The sequence below is a fragment of the Haemorhous mexicanus genome, chromosome 2 (assembly GCF_027477595.1).
Source record: "Haemorhous mexicanus isolate bHaeMex1 chromosome 2, bHaeMex1.pri, whole genome shotgun sequence".
NCBI classification, from domain to species: Eukaryota; Metazoa; Chordata; class Aves; order Passeriformes; family Fringillidae; genus Haemorhous; species Haemorhous mexicanus.
In genome coordinates this window covers 73,376,719-73,392,956 of record NC_082342.1, presented here as the reverse complement: position 1 = coordinate 73,392,956, position 16,238 = coordinate 73,376,719, and positions in this window count along the sequence as shown.

Sequence of the window (16,238 nt, the reverse complement as noted above, 5' to 3'; positions counted from 1 at the left end):
ATGGAGAGAGAAACTGCAGAGTTCCATATCTAGAGACTGCTCAAACTAAATAATTGGACTGAGTTCAGTAAAAATCATGAATAAAGACAACAGAAGGCTGACATGTAAGTCTTGACTCTTCTTTCTGCAAATGTCTATTGGAAATACATTCAGCAATTTAACCTACCACAGCTGCAAGAAAGATACCAAGGAGAAAGAGAAGTCTTTTAATCCTAAATAGATAATGATAACAACATCAGCATGAAAAAAGTAAACCAAGGCTAGCAAGATCTGTCCTAGGCCACTCATGCTCAAGAGCCAATATTTGAAAGAAAAATTCTGGCGACATAATGGTAATTTTACTGAGTGATAACACCACTTCCTAGAAAGAAAATGTGACTCTTCTGCATTGGCCTTCAGGCAAGTAACTGAAGCATGTTAGCAAAAAAAGATTCCTGTGTACAGCAGATGTTCCAATTAAGATCTTGCAACAGCATTAATGTTGTCAAGTAACAGCAATAAAAAAGATTAGGCTAAATTAGAGTTTTCTGTAATAGACTAGTACAAAATAAATCTATCAATATGTGTGAAGTCTAGAGTCTGCAATAATTACAGAAGAAAATGTACATATCTGTGAGTGAGATGCCAAACTAAAAGAATGGTAGCCAGTCCTTATTTCTGTGCTCAGGAATCCTGACTTGCACCCTGTTGTGAATTAGCAATGCAAACAAAGTTCAAAAGGAAGTACACATTCCCAAGGTTCAGCCACACATGTGCCTCAGGGTGCTAGTGTTTGAAGACAAAATATACCACATAGAAGGAGGTGTTGTGTTAGGAAGATGTAAATTTTCAAATGCAGGATCACATTCTTGCTTTAAATTATTACGAGCAGAGATGATGTTGCTCAGATCACAAAAGAAAACAGTAATAACATGCAAAGTGATAGAAGAAAAGCAACACCAAGTGCCTTGGTATAATGAATATACATGAAAATAAAGGTCATAAAGCACTGAACACTAAGAAGGTATGAAAAACCACAGGTATTATTAAGCTAAAGGCATGGGTTTGAGAAGCCTAGAAATCAAAGTGGTATTGACACTCCATGGAATTATTGACTCTTTGTAATAAAAACAGGCAAGAATGCCAAGGGTACTTCTAGCAAGCTTAACTTTGGAATATTTTTCTCCTGTGTAGTAGATCCACACCTTGAAATAGATGGAAAACTACTAACCTTTTTCATACAAATAACCTGAATAGCGTTTTCAGGGGAAAAATTAACAGTAATATCCCTATGATAATTTACTGATGTACTTAATTGTATTGTTTGTTGCCACACATTATTAGCAACATAAAAAAAACATGCCATGTTTTTTATGTCTATATATACAGCTACAAAATATATTAAAGAGTTCATGCTGAATTACTATTACACTGGTAAAAAGGACAAGGTGCTCTGGTAGCATGAATGTTATTTCTCTAGCCTATTGACAAATTATGTGAAGAAAGATAATTTTAAATAATTCAATTTAAAAATCAGATTGCATCCTTTTGCCATAAATCAAAGTCTCAGCAGAAGCACCTAAATCAGCTATTTATAATTTTTCTGGTGCCAACGGTAGCTAGTTTTAGCAGCAGCCATACCATTCCCTGAGGAACAGAGCTGGCCCTGTGGCTGGTGCAAGAAGAAGCCATGCATCCATGGAAGAGAGAGGCAGAGAGCATGATCTTGTGCAAGCTGTAAGGGGGCAGAGATGGAAAAGGGAAAAAATCAGACAGAATTAACAGAGAGATGGAAAATTCCATGCTCTACACATTTATTAGTTTGGTATCAAAGTGGTTTGGATCAAAATATAAGGATTTGAGGAATGCAGTCCAGATCTCACATATCTTCCTTTTGGAGGAAGTATTTTAACTGCTCTAACGCTGTACAGAAATAACTCCTTCCTTCCCTCCCTGGAATGTAATTGGGCCCTTCAGGGAGCACATACACCCAGATGGGATTCACCTGACCTAGTTTTGGACACTTAACATCATGATAATTAGATCTGAGTTAGCTGTCTGAACTGTTTTCATAGTGAAGAAACAGTTGTATAGCACCATTCCTCTCAATTAAAATAAATACTCATAATAAATAGGTCCAAGTAATAATTTCCTAGAAATGTTGTTAATTATAAAGGGACACCAAGGTGACTAACAGAGACACAAGGTTAGTTCATGCTGCAAAGAACCTCAATAAGTCTCCAGACTAACCTCCTACTCACTGAAGCCAGACCAGGTTGCTCAGTGTGTGTTCAGTCAAGTCTTGACCACTTTCAAGGCCAGAAGCGGCAAAACCTCGCTGGACAATCTGCTCCCCTGCCTGACTGCCCTCATGTGGAAAAAATTCTTTCTTATGTCCAGTCTGTCTCACTTTGTGCTTGTCATCTCTTCTCACCATGCACCACTGGGAAGAGCAAGGCTTCAACTCCTCGCTCACCTCCCCCTAGGCACTGTTAGGTGAGGGCTTCTACTAGGTGCCCCCAAATCCATGATTTCTTCAGGCTGAACAACCTCTTGTCTGCAGCATCTTCTCGCAGGCCCCAACCACTCAGTTTTCCGCTGAACTCACCTCAATTTCCTGTACCAGGGAGTCCAAAACTGAATGCAGTGTTTTCAAAACCATCGAACATTTTGAGTTGGAAAGGATCTTTAAAGACCAGCTGGAACAACTCCCCCTGCTGTGGGCAGGGACACATTTCAGTGATCATGTTGCTCAAAGCCCCGGCAAGCATGTCTTTGAACTCTTCTGGGGATGGGGCATCATAAATTTTCTGTGTAGGCTACCAATCAGTGTGTGCAGCAGGAAGGGGCTGAACAGAGGGAAAAACAAGGGACTTGAGGAGTAAGTGGTGGCAGGGAAAACCTCAAAAAGTGTTTCTGCTTAGGATAAGATCTAAAGAGCCATGTAAGTCTCTGTGTCTATGTCTGGTCTGTCTGACCTGCTGGGGCCGTGCTGTGCAGTCTTGAACCCGACAGAACAGACATGGAGGCACTGTGGGTCTCTGTTTTTTGTCTAGTCTCAGTACTCTTTCTTTCCCTCCTAAATGAATAAGAAATTGATGTCACAATCTGCCTGTGCCTTGTAGCTGGCTATGCATCTTCCCTGAGAAATATGAAAATATTCCTGGGTTTGATAATGCAAACATTGTCTTTGTGGTCTCACACCGCTCCAGCAGTTCTGTGTCGTGGCCACTTCCAGATAGGAATACACAACTGCTAGCCACAACTAGGGAACCTGGACCACTCATCAGCCAAATGATGGACAGAAGACTTGTCTTGCACAGAAATTGTGAAACAAAAGTTTAAGTCCTCTGGTATAATTTTGGGTGAGTGCTCCTTCTCACTTGGAAAACAGGGCTAATATTGCTATTTTCTGTTCAGCTTTTAAAATTTTCTACTACAATCTTTTGCTAAGCATTGACATTCTGACTTCTCAGCATCAGCTGTGACTTGTAGGTATTTCAAAAAATAGGAACAGTCAAATAGAAAATCAGCAACGTAGCATTTTGCCATGTTGCTGGCAATAACAGTGTTTCAATACTCGAGACGAAATGCTGAATAAAGCAAAAAAAACAACCATGTATCATTATTTTGAATGATTGCAAGAATCCTTTTCTGATCCACTTGTCCATTATACCAGAACCATGACCTTGGATTTTCCTCAACACTATAGGCTTGCCTGGAGATCACTGCGTGGTAGCTGACCTTAATAGTTTGCCACAGACAATCCCCATACACTTCCCTTGACTTCCCAGACCCCTGCCTCATTCCCATGGACATGTCTGGTGGCCTGGATTTGCTGGCTGACCTGGTTCCTATCACCACCTCTCCCCGTTTCCCCTGGTTTGGGTGATGGGCTTGCAGTCCTGCCAGCCCCTCCATCCCTCCCTGCTGCCAGCCTCACTGGCCTTGTAGAGTATCCTAGGGCTGCTGCTTCCTGACAGAGCCTAGCTGTAAAGCAGGCAGCAGACACAGCTGTGTATTGAGCACCAGAAGATGCAGATGGATAATTTTATTATAGGTTGTACTACTGATATTCATGGAAGTGCTTGCAATGTTATGAACCAAATAATCCTTCTTCCTCATCCAACTCTCTTCTTAAAACCGTCTGTCTCTCTTTCCACACGATGACCTTGTACTTCACTGCTTTGTGTATGCTTCAAAGTAGCTAATGTTTTGGATAATGTTTAGGCATGAACACAGCTACTTTCTATGTGTTTGCACAAACACAAACATGCATTTGAGGATCAACAAATAACAGAGAAATATGACCTCTACCTCTACCTGTAGACGATGCCAGAACTACAGTGTAAAAAGGCCAAGTATAGACAGTATATCGGGCCAACAACTTTTTTATTGTCTAACTATATGAAAGTCCTTTGTCTTTTCTTTCTGTTCATTATCCTGTAGTAGAACAATTTTCCAATATATTGGATTATTTTGGCTACATCGATGTTGGTCTATCTATAGCCCAAATAATATTAGGCTATAACCTTGAGAAAATCAGTAGAAAATGTCTGCAGGGTTTTTTTTTCTAATGCTAAGATGTTACTTTTTAAATTTCACTTATTAAAATGGCTTTTGTATGTGTGTATGTGTGGGGAGATTAACTATACTCCACTTAAGTTATAATTTATTAACTTTATAATTTTTGCCAAAGAAAAATTAGATTATCACTTCTAAAGTCACTTCATGCGCTTAGCTGAAACTGCCCACTGACTCCGTATAAAATTGACTTTAATAGGGTCCTACATGAATTAATTTAACCCACTTAAATCTGGCTGGACTTCAAAGCCAGCTGGTATTTTCCTCGCATGGCTTAGCTGAGACTTCCTCAGTCAGCAGGACTGGGTCTTCCTCTTACTTTCTCCTAATTTGACATGGTATCTCTCCACAGGCTTTCAACATCCTCTTGAATAAATAGTGAGGAGCACTGTTTTTTAAACCAACAAGATTGTAATAAATGTTGACAGGAGTCAGATTCTGGAGCTGAAAGATATCCCTTTCTGTGTGTCTGTGTCTATGTTTCATTGCAAATAAATTTAAAGGAATTATTTCTATAGAAGTCCTGTTGTAACCTGTGACTGTGTTATAACCAATATTTCTAAAACTTCTGATAGAATTTTATGTGTGAGTTTTGCCAAAGCTCTTTGAACATTAAGGAAACTTCCCTGTCTGACCATCCAGCAGTCACGCTGGCTGTCACACTCCCACCACCTGAGAGCGTCACTGCTGGGACAGAGGCCCCTTTACACTGGGCAGCTTTAGAGAGCTGCTGGAGCTATCTTGACACCCTACACACCCCACTCCCACACAGTCAGACCAGGCTTCCATACTGGCTCAACCCTCGGATTTCCACAGCAGAATCTCAGACATCTGGATCCCTAAAATAATTTAATCATGGTGCAATCACAGAATAGCAGGCCATGCTGCTGCCTCAGACCCTGAGCAAAGGACTCCTGGGCTTCCATACCCTCACAATCAGTGCATGGTAAAGTCTGGGGTCTTCTAGCTGAGTGTCCCTGAGTGCCAGGCTGAGCCCTGTTCTGAAAAGGGTCAGCAGGTCACAGTCTCTTGGTGGGGGCTGCAACACCCAGAGCTCAGCCTGCACCTTGAACTGCTGCACCCTGACCTACCAGCACCGAATGTATTCCTCACCGTGAATATCAAAGTGATTTCTAACCATGATTTCCTGATTACAGATCAACATGGAAACATAAAAAGAATATAGAAAACAAATAAATTATTCTTTTTCAAATGTTCTCATATCTCTAACTCCATGGCCTAAATTTTAAAATGCCATCAGTTGTTTTGAATGGGAATTATAAATATGCCCAGTTTAGATAAAAAGCCACATTTAGAAAACTAAGAAATCACCCTCTGAATATCTGTCCCTTTTCTCAGGTGGAAAATTTAAATACTTGAAACCACAGGCTGATATTTATAGATGTAAGATAAATATAGAAGAAATCCCATTACTGTTCAAATTCTTCCTAAAATTGATTGACTTAGGTAGGGACAGTCATGAACAAGTTCTTAATGTAATAGTTGCACAACCCACAAGAAACATTTTGTTGCTTTTTTGTTTTGAATCAAGGCATAATATTAAGGAGTTTATCTAGCAGTTTCCCTTGAACTTCCTTTTCTTTTCATCCTACTTCATTCAAAGGAAGCTCTCGTTGGTTTGTTTACATACACTTCATTAGATTAAACTAATCCACATGTATCTTAGTATATTTATAGTATATATCATTCCCTCGTGGATACCCTTTGCTGGTGACAGTAATTTCTATTTTTAGTTGAACAACATATTTACAGAGTGCTGGTACAAGTGCTTGGCTTCAGATTTGTAACACAGTCAAGGTTTATCGAGCCAACAATTTTGTGGACATATTAATATGGCTGATAATGAAGATACAAATACTTGTGCACAAATTCTATTTATTCTTACTTTTCCAAGAATTATATATCTAAAATTCTGTCAGCATCACTCCTCAGAATGTGCATAGGATTGTTGTTGTTGTTTTTTTTTTTAATTAAACCTCAGAAAATACATACCTACATAACAGAAAAAAAAAAAAAAAGAAGAAAAAAAAGAAAGAGCAATACCGTTATCCAGTTCTTCCCCCCCCCCCCCCCCAAAACCTGACAGAAATTTCATTTCTTTACATTTCATTACATATAATTTCATTGCAGAGTAGCCCTTACCATTAAATGTAAGCATTCCTAAAAACGTTTATTTAGAGTAGAAGAGTCTCAGTCAGTGGAACGGTGTCCCATGAGTATTTTGGGAGAGTCCTCCCTCTAGCGGGAAAAGAGGAGAGATTTTGGAAGAGGTGTTTGTCACACCACTTCCGCGACATATACACGAGATAGACAGGATGGGTCTATACACGATGCTGCAATATGGGAAAAGGTAAGAAAAAAATCGCATTTAGCTAAGAATCAGAAATTTCATGCAGGAAACAAACCATTGTGGACCAGATCGGAGTGTTTTATGGAACTGTATAAATAGTGATTGTCATCTTCTGCCTTTCCTAAAGGGAAAAAAACCCCAAACAAAATCAACAAAAAACTCCATACAAAACTATTTTCTTCTCTCAGAACTGCTGCATCTTTTATATAAAAATATATCTGAAAATCCTTCAGAACTTTACATAAACAGCAGGTAGAAAATCCTTGTGTACTTATTCATTATTCTAGGAAGTAGTCCAGTTTCAGATTAGCTTCCAAGAAAATTCTGTGTTCTTGTATCAGCATTTAACATAACTGTCTTCCCTTCATCCACTGATTTGTCAATTTTGATAAACTTCATCCATTTTGATAAGCTTTACCTTCCTCAGAGGTTGCAGAAGAAAATGTAAAGATACTCTGGAAAAGTTATTAAGAATGGGAAACCTTTATTTACTTTGTGTTGCTATATCACCTATTCACTACAACGCTTTGAGCCCTGTCATTGAGGCAGCTCTTCACCTAGTGCAATATGTACTGCTCCTCCCACAATTGCACAGCTTGTCCAGAAGGATGCTGTAGGACGGTATCCAAAGCCTTACTAAAATGCAGAACTCTACATCTACTGCATTCTCTTCATCCATGAGGTGGATGACCTTGTCCTAGAACAATTTCAAATTATAGTTAAATAGGAATTTCTCTTTGTGAGCCCATGTAGATTGTGACTGAAGGTTACATTATTCTTTAAATGCCTTTCAGCAGTACCCAGTATCATCTTCTACAGAGTTTTTTAGAGAAACTGAGGGTAGAATAAAATGTCTCTATCTTCCCTTGCTCTTTCTGTGGATGGGAATAACACTGGCCAATTTCCAGTCAGTAGGGACCCCCCCAGACATCCAAGACCTTTGGTAGATGGTCAAGAGAGGTCCTGCCGTCACATCCATCTCTTGAGAACTCTGGGATTAATCCCATCAGGTCCCATGGACTTGTGAACACTCTGCTGATACAGCTGGTCCCTTAAAATTCTGGTGTTCACAAATGGAGAACCACTGTTCCTGCAGCCTTGTGACTCAGTGACTCAGCACCCCAAGGCTTACCAGTAATACTAAAGACTGACTCAAAAAAAAACATTCTATGCCTCTGCCTTTTCTTCATCACCATTTGTCAGGTGACCAGCTTCATCAGGTTTTGGTTCAATATTTTCCTTAAATCTCTTCTTGCTATGAACATACTTTAAAAAGCCATTTTTATTGTCTTGACACAACACTGACCAATTTCAACTCTTACCCTTTAGTGTTTTCTCCCTACCCATGTGAACTACAGCTCTATGATATTCCTGCAAAGCCTGACCTTGCTTCCAGAGAACTTACAATTTTTTCTTCCACCCAAGTGGCAAAAGGAGTTCCCAGTTCAGCTAAAATGGTCCTCTGTCTCACTTGTTTAACTTACAACACCATGGCATTACCTGCTCCTGGGCTTGCAGAAGGCAGTTCCAAACCGACCTGCTCTCACAGAAAGCCCTGCATGCTCAAAAGGCAGGGCACTGTAAACTGGCTCCCTCAGCAATTAAAGGCTTGCTCTCTTCTAGTCCAGGGTAGTGACTTCACTGACCTTTTCTCTCATTACACTGCAAATTTTGAACTCCACCATTTCGTGATCAGTGTGGCCAGATGATTATAATTTGTGTTACCACACCTACCATCACTTCTCCTGCACACAGATAAGAGGTGATAAGGTCTTATCTGTTGAGTATTTAAGCAGCCATGGGGAGACACACAGAGCTACGAAGTGACCTGACACGTTGCCTCATGCAGTCTGAGTGAGAAGCCAGCCTCCTGCTCCCTGAGCACCTGGCACAGAGAGTTTGTGGCCCTGAATGACATCAACAAGGCTGTTGTTGCCTGACTTGTAAGACATTTTCTGACTTGTAAGATGCCATCCTTGTAATGCTGTCAATGCTCTTTGGACACAGATCTCAAACCAAGGATATGAGTGAATATTTTTTCAGTACTATAAAACCATCTTACAGATTACAGATTTTTATTTTATTCAGGGAACTCTTAAAAAAGCTTCACCCAAGTTCTGCCACAGGAAAGCAGTGCAACTCTCCTATATCAATTGATTAAGTAGTAGAAATTATTATCAGAGTGAAACAAGGCACTTTTGGATGGTTTTGTCTCTAAAGTCAGTAATATCTAAGTGGTAAGAGAAATTATAACTGAGAAATCGAGGAAATTATGACAGAAGTGAGATATGGGAAGTTTTAACAATTGCCATTAAATGTTGGAGAGAATTTATGTACCCTTTGTGTCCTTAAAATAATCTTTTTAATGCCTGAAAATTACTGAGTAAACATATGATCTGAAGTTAGACTAAAACTATTAAAACACACTGAAAGACACTTTCTAATGTTAGACTGCAGTGAATCAAGTTTTTCTCCTATATTTGGATTCTGTTAAACTTCACCTTCCTCAGTGTCTGCAGAAGAAAATGCAAAAATACTCCTTAAAAGTTTCTAAAATGTTAAAATACATACCAGCCATTCATAAAAATTTCAGGGTTTCTTTTTTGTTATTGTTGTGGTTTCTATTTTTTTTTCCTTTATAGAATTATAGTATAAAAAATATCCAGTTTTTATTATCCCCTAATTAAATATTATTCAAAAACTTGTGAGGAATAAAAAAGTAGAAAAAGAGGATTCCACAATGCCTCCTCTTAAAACAAGTTTAGTAATTTTCCTCTGGAAATAATCCAAATTACCTCCAAAAGCATGATCAAGAAGCGGCAATGTCTGTGCTCCCTCTCCTGGCTCTGCAGCAACATTGACCTGGGCAAATGCTAACAAGGGTAATATCATGACTGAAGCCTGTGCACAACAGAGAGAACAAAAATGTGAAACACTGCACTGTTTCAGCTTCCTCAATGAGAAAAACTAGAAGTTGCTTCAAATGGAAACTAAAATTATTTTTAAAATATTTGATTTCCGAGCTTCTTGAATGTTTTTCCCATATTTGACAATTAAAAATATAAAAATGCCTTGCACAAGGGACAACAGCAGTTCTCTCAGTATTTGTAATACTGAAGGTAATTTTTAAGAATAGTTACAGATATCTTGATCTTCATGGTGGGCAATCTGAAATCTTTAAAATAATAGTTTATCTAATAAATTGTTCACAAAGAAGATTTAAATAACCTTTTTAATGCTAAAATTAGATCCTTTTTAATTGTGCAATTGTAAAACCAGTAGCTCCCCAAAACCAAACAGCACCAGAAATAAAAGGAAGACAGCTTCATCCTCTCAGGTGCAATTTATATGTATATTTCTATAGGAAGAACTCATAGGACCAACACTTTATTGCATCACCATATATGATTATGTATAGTCTACTATGAAGAAGAACAGGTTGTGTGAACAATACAACTTCCACCTCAAATATGACAGAAGGTATCCTTTAAAATTCTTTGCAGTGGTTCTACTACATTCAACACAAAGCTCTTTCATCTCTAGGATGAAGCCAGCCTTGCTGGATTAGTCATGTGTCTTCTCAGCAGCCTTTAATAATGGCGGGTTATTTCAGTTTTAACTAAGAAAATATATTCATTTATAATTAAAAATAAATTAGTGGTTTCACAATAAATGGATAAAGTACATTCTGGCACTTGAGATTACTTTTTCATTTATTACAATTTTATTACGCTCTTAGATAGCTGAGCCATCTCAGAGGCAATAAGGTTCATACGGTGACTCAGCCTTCTCTCTAGTGTGGTATACCCTACACAAAAACTAGGGAAAACAATTTTCCTCTCCCCTTCTTCAATTTAATAGGAAGGTGACCTGGGCATGAGGGCTAGCAGAAAGGACAAAATAAAGATCCTGCTTTCTTCCTCCTACATTTTTTGTATTCTTAACATCTGAAATGGAAAGGATACCTTTTTCTTTTTTTTTTTTTTTCTCTCCACGAGATTTGGGAAGCAAAATACACTAGACAGCACTAAACGAAAATCTGCCACTCCAGGAATCAACTGTTTACATACTGTGTAGTGTGACCCAAAACTGGGGCAGAACATTAGATGGTGTCTAAGACACTGCAGACAGGACTTTGAAAATAAAATCTGGGATGGACAAAGTTAATTACTAGGGAGGCAGCCTTTCTTCTCTAGCAGTAAATCCCAACCACAGCATATGTTCTTCATGACATGACAGCTGAGACCACAGCACCATCAGCAGCATCACAGCTGCCTCCAGCCTCAACCCCTCCTTCACAGCATTTTGCCTGAGGGAACTGGGGAATGTGGGCAGCCTCTTACTCCACATGCAGGCATAAATTCAGGTGTGGCTCTGCCCCGTAATCATTTGCTCGTGCAAACCAGAATGACACAGTAGCTTGAGATTCTATTAAGAAGATTTCTGGAAGAAGTTCAGCTGGTTGGTGTCATAGGGGCAGAGTTATGAGCTATGTATTTCCTTTCCTGCTACTCTGCAACTTGGGAAGAAAAGGAAAGAGGTATTAATTACACCCCAGCCCCTTTTTCAGTCATCCTTCCCCAGAGGCACACGCAGGGGCTAAGGTTAATTTTGCTGCCATTGGCAAAGTGGAGCAATCCTGCCTCTGTGCTGGTACAAGTTAAGAAGCAAGTTCACAACAAGCTATCCCTGCATTAATACAAGTTGATGAGGTTTTAAAACACCAGCATTTTGATTTTCAAAACCAACACTTCCTACTTTTCAAAACACAAAGCCATTTAGAGTTACACAATACACACTTAGAATAGTGTGACTTCAGAAGTGTGATGTATTCTGCTAAATATCAACTGAATATCCCACTTCTGGTCACTGTATTTAAACAATAATTAAAACCACAAAATTTGTAGGTTTGACTTCTGATGGTAGCAATTTGTGGCAACCTTGGCTTTCAAGAAAACCTGTCAAACAACTGTTGGGTCATTTCAAAAAAGCAATGCTTATTCAATGACTTGCAATCTCAAGTTAAATGCTACATGCACCAGCTACGAATACTTGAAACACTTGTGGCTTTGGGACACTCTGCACAAAGCCTTTCCTAGAATTGTAGGGTGGTTTAGGTTGGAAGGCACCTCTGGAGTCCTCCCCTGCTCAGCAGGGCCATGTACATCCCTTTTCTCCAGCTGTGTCACCTATCTGCTTCCTACAGCAAGAGAAAGCCGCTGAGATATATAATCCCAAAGTTTAGGGCTGTTGTATAGAAAGACCATGGACAAGGAAGTTGTCTAATGTCCAGAGTTTATTTAATAATTACAATTCTGGTTTCAAGGTTAGAGGAAGACATTTACATCTTCCAGACCATCTGCTCTGAGAGCTTCTACAGACCCTGCTTTTTAAGTAGCAATGGTTCTATTTGGTTAAATTCACTATTCAGGAGTCAATAGTAAAAAAGCAAAGGACTAAACATTCCTATAAACATTGATCTTTTTAGACCACAATCAAGTAAAAGTATTACAAAGTATGACCTGCTTTGTTATACCTGTGGAAGTGTTATACCTGTGGAAGCACTAGTAGGTGTATTCATGGGGAAAGGCAAAAGTGCCTCAGCTTTCAGATGCTCAAGAACTGATAAACATTTTCTGTTTGTGAAGGATGGAAGGGGGAGTCTTCAGGTCTGGATCAATTCTGTGAAATGATTCTCAAAACTCATATTGACACCTCCAGAAATGAAACTCGACATAGACAAGGAGCATCTGGAGAAATATAATTTGATCCTTTTACAGAGAGTAAAGGCAGTGCATGTACAGATATATGTCTTGATAGCAACCAATGGCAAGCCCCAAAACTCAATGACAGTACAAACTAAAAATCTGAACAACATACAAAATGGTTTAGCTCATCAACCCATCTTGATGCCATCCAGTTTCAGCAGCCCTACTTTTTAGCCTGTGTGTTGACGCTAGGGGTTGCGATAAATTTCAGGGACAAATTTAGGTCTGATACACCTGAGGTCTATAATGCTGAAATGCTTTTTCAGGGAGAAAATAGGAGCCCCTGTTTTCTCACAGAAATGCTTTTTCTGGGAGAAAACAGATACTAGGAGCTGCAAGTCTGGTGTGTTATACCTGCTATGCAAAACCAGAATCACATTTAACACTAGAAGAAAACCTCCAGTCAGAGATGAATGTTTAAATACAATTGCATTTTCCTAAATAAAAAGGTGAAGTGTTAGAAGCATAGATTGAAGAATTTTTTGATGACATAGACCAGTCTGGCTTGTCTTCAAAAGAAAATTAAACTCAATAAACAAAAAACCCAAGCCAAACCAAAACAACGAAACCATAGACAAACAAATAAAAAAGAATTAACCTTTTTTTTCTGTATGACAGAAACAGGGACTAATGAAGGCAGTATAGATTTGGCAAAAAGATGGAAGATGTGCCTGAAAGTTATTCTCTTCTACAGTTGCTTTTTGTATTAAAAAAAGGAGGACAAATCTGGGTTAAAAAGACGTCTATGGAAAGTTAAGAAAATTTCACCTTTCAAATAAAAATCTTCAACACGTAAAAATTGCAGTTTTACACATTGACAAAGAATGCTTATGAGCAAAAGTTCAATGGCTTTGGAGAGGAGTCAGTGAAAATAAAATCTCAAGAAATGTCAGAAAGGATGGATCTTTCTAACTTCACTGGCCACATTCAGCTCTCATGTTAGCAGGTGATCCAATAAAAATGTGAATAAATACAACCCATTGTTTTTAGACATCAAAGGTCACTGCATTGAGTTAGATAAGATTACTGCAAACTAAGTGCACACCAAACCTATGAACTTTGGGAGTTATTACACATGAAAACATCTATACTACTCTAAAGAACCTAACAAAGTTTTCATAAGCCAAAAGGGCTGTTAGGAGTCTATGAATTAAGAGAATTAGACTTGTATTACTTTATTTTCATAACAGTTTATTTATATTTTGGGTTTATTGATGTTAAAATGCAACATTTATATTAATGCACAGAATACATATGTCAGTTTTCAAAGTTTTGAAATTATTATGTAGTTAGTTCCTAATAAATGTTTGGCACCCATAGGTCATATACATGACACCACTATCACATATCAGCTTAAATGATTTCTTAAATGAAAGCGTTAAATTGTTGAAACCGAAGGATAGCTGTTCAGCCTGTTCTTTTTTCCTTGTTATCCCCTTCACGGCTTTTTTGTACAGGTAGGGATGAAATTTAGGGTATGTTCTTTTTTCTCTTCAAAAGTTTGTGAATTTTGTATTGAACAGCTGCAGGAGAAATAAAAACTTATTTGTCTTACAGAATTATGATACTTTAGAAGTTAATTATTACTTTGACCCTTTGTACAGATTCTTATGTTGCCTTAAATGAAACATGATCTTTATGATTTTTGTTTTAAAGTACTGATTTCACATGTGAATGAAGTTTGAGTTAAGTAAAAACTATTCCTTTTTGTGTGTTTTAAAAACTATTAAGAACCTAAAGGTATTTTTATCTTAAATAGAAACCACCTTATACATAGAAGACACTTTATATTTCAGAGAAAATTATTTCCTCTGATCTATTAAATAATTTTGTTTGCATTCTTGTAATTCCAGCTGTGAAATGAAATTAACATTCCCCAAAAGATGCTACAAAACATTGCAGCCACTTCTGAAGATGTGGGATGTAAATATTTATAAGGCTTTTGAGATTCCAAGTCTGCAAACTCTAGAACTGGGAATGTCAGCATTTATTTATTTATTTATTTATTTATTTATTTACTACAGTTATTCTGAATATTACCACAGAAGCGTGACTACAGCACACTTCTATAAACGCAGAAATGTTCAGAAACTACCACATGCAGACAAGTCTTATCCAGTACATAAAATATATTTGGGAAAACCTTTTTGTGATCACTAATTTCAATTACTTACAGCATTGTGCTCCCAAATGGCTGAAAAAGCAGTTTAGAAAATGAAGTATCAGAAAAGTTGCTACTGTGATTATATCCATACATTTATGTGGGGAAGCCTTAGAGTCTGTGTTTTTTTGCTGGCTGTTGTATATCCAAGGATCAAAGGTAGTTGCAGTGCTTGTCTGAATGCAGTGCTCATCTTAATTATTTTCACAAGACACTGGCTTTTGCAAAGGATTGAGGGGACAGATCCAAAAACAAATTAAGATTCTTATCACAATGTCCAATCTCTACGTGCCTGTCCCTTCAGAAACCCATCAGAATCCCAAGGTTAGTGACCCTTTTTATATGTTCACGTGGAGCAAACCTACAAGTCAGTGACTGCAAGTCGAGGACTTTTTACATGTTCATAGAAGTCTCCAGAAAATTTCAGGCTCTGGTGATTTTCTGTCTACTGACAGGATGAGCTGTTCATTCTCCACTATGCAGGGAAACCGAAGTGTATCTTGTAATTGGGAAGTCCTCAAACCAAGTTCCTACTAAACTGGCAGCTTATTTGTTTGGCTTGCCACAGTCTCCAGTCTTCAACAAACTTTCAAAGCTGATAATCAAGTCACAAATAATTGTGTGTAGGCAACCTTAGCCTCCTCCACCTCTCATTTAGCTTTCTCGGTGACAGTGAATTACCTGAAGTTCCTTTCCCTCTGAGAACACCAGGCAGGCAGCTCAGGAGTCACCCTAAGAAAGGCAGAGTGAATGATTTCCATGTGCTGCCTGTGCAGAACACCTGGCTCAGGAGCTCATGTGGGACACAGATCTTGGGAAAGCACAGATCAATCTGACTGAGGGACATCAAGTGGCAACATTTTCTTTCAGTGCTCGGTTAACCCCAGGTACCAGAGAAAGCAGCACATACATAACTTTCCATGGGAAGGTGCCCCACTGGTGGGCACAGGTGTGCAGGGAGCTGTCCTACGTGCTCCCACAGCTGCTGTCCATGGGGTGTCTGAGCAGCAGCGTGGGTGCACCCTGAGGAGCTGGGACCCCCCCATGTCAGGAAGACACAGAATTTTGCTGCCAACTCCTGTGTTTTCAAACACTTTTTTTTTTTTTTTTGGTCCTACGTCTTCTTTAAAAAGAAAAATAATTGGATGTTTTTCCTTTTCCTGTCAGTTCCAAACATTTACGGGAATTTGCATGTGGGGAGCTGAGGGAGTACCGGCTGTGCCTCCCTTCCTGCTTGTCCAAGGTGCAGTTCCTTATTGCAGCAATTCCTAGCAGCCCAGTAGATTGGGGGGCTGCTCTCTGCTGGTGGGAGGCCAAGGACGGGAAGATTGCTTCCAGATTGTTCTTGAATAAGTCCTTTGAGGGACACAACCTG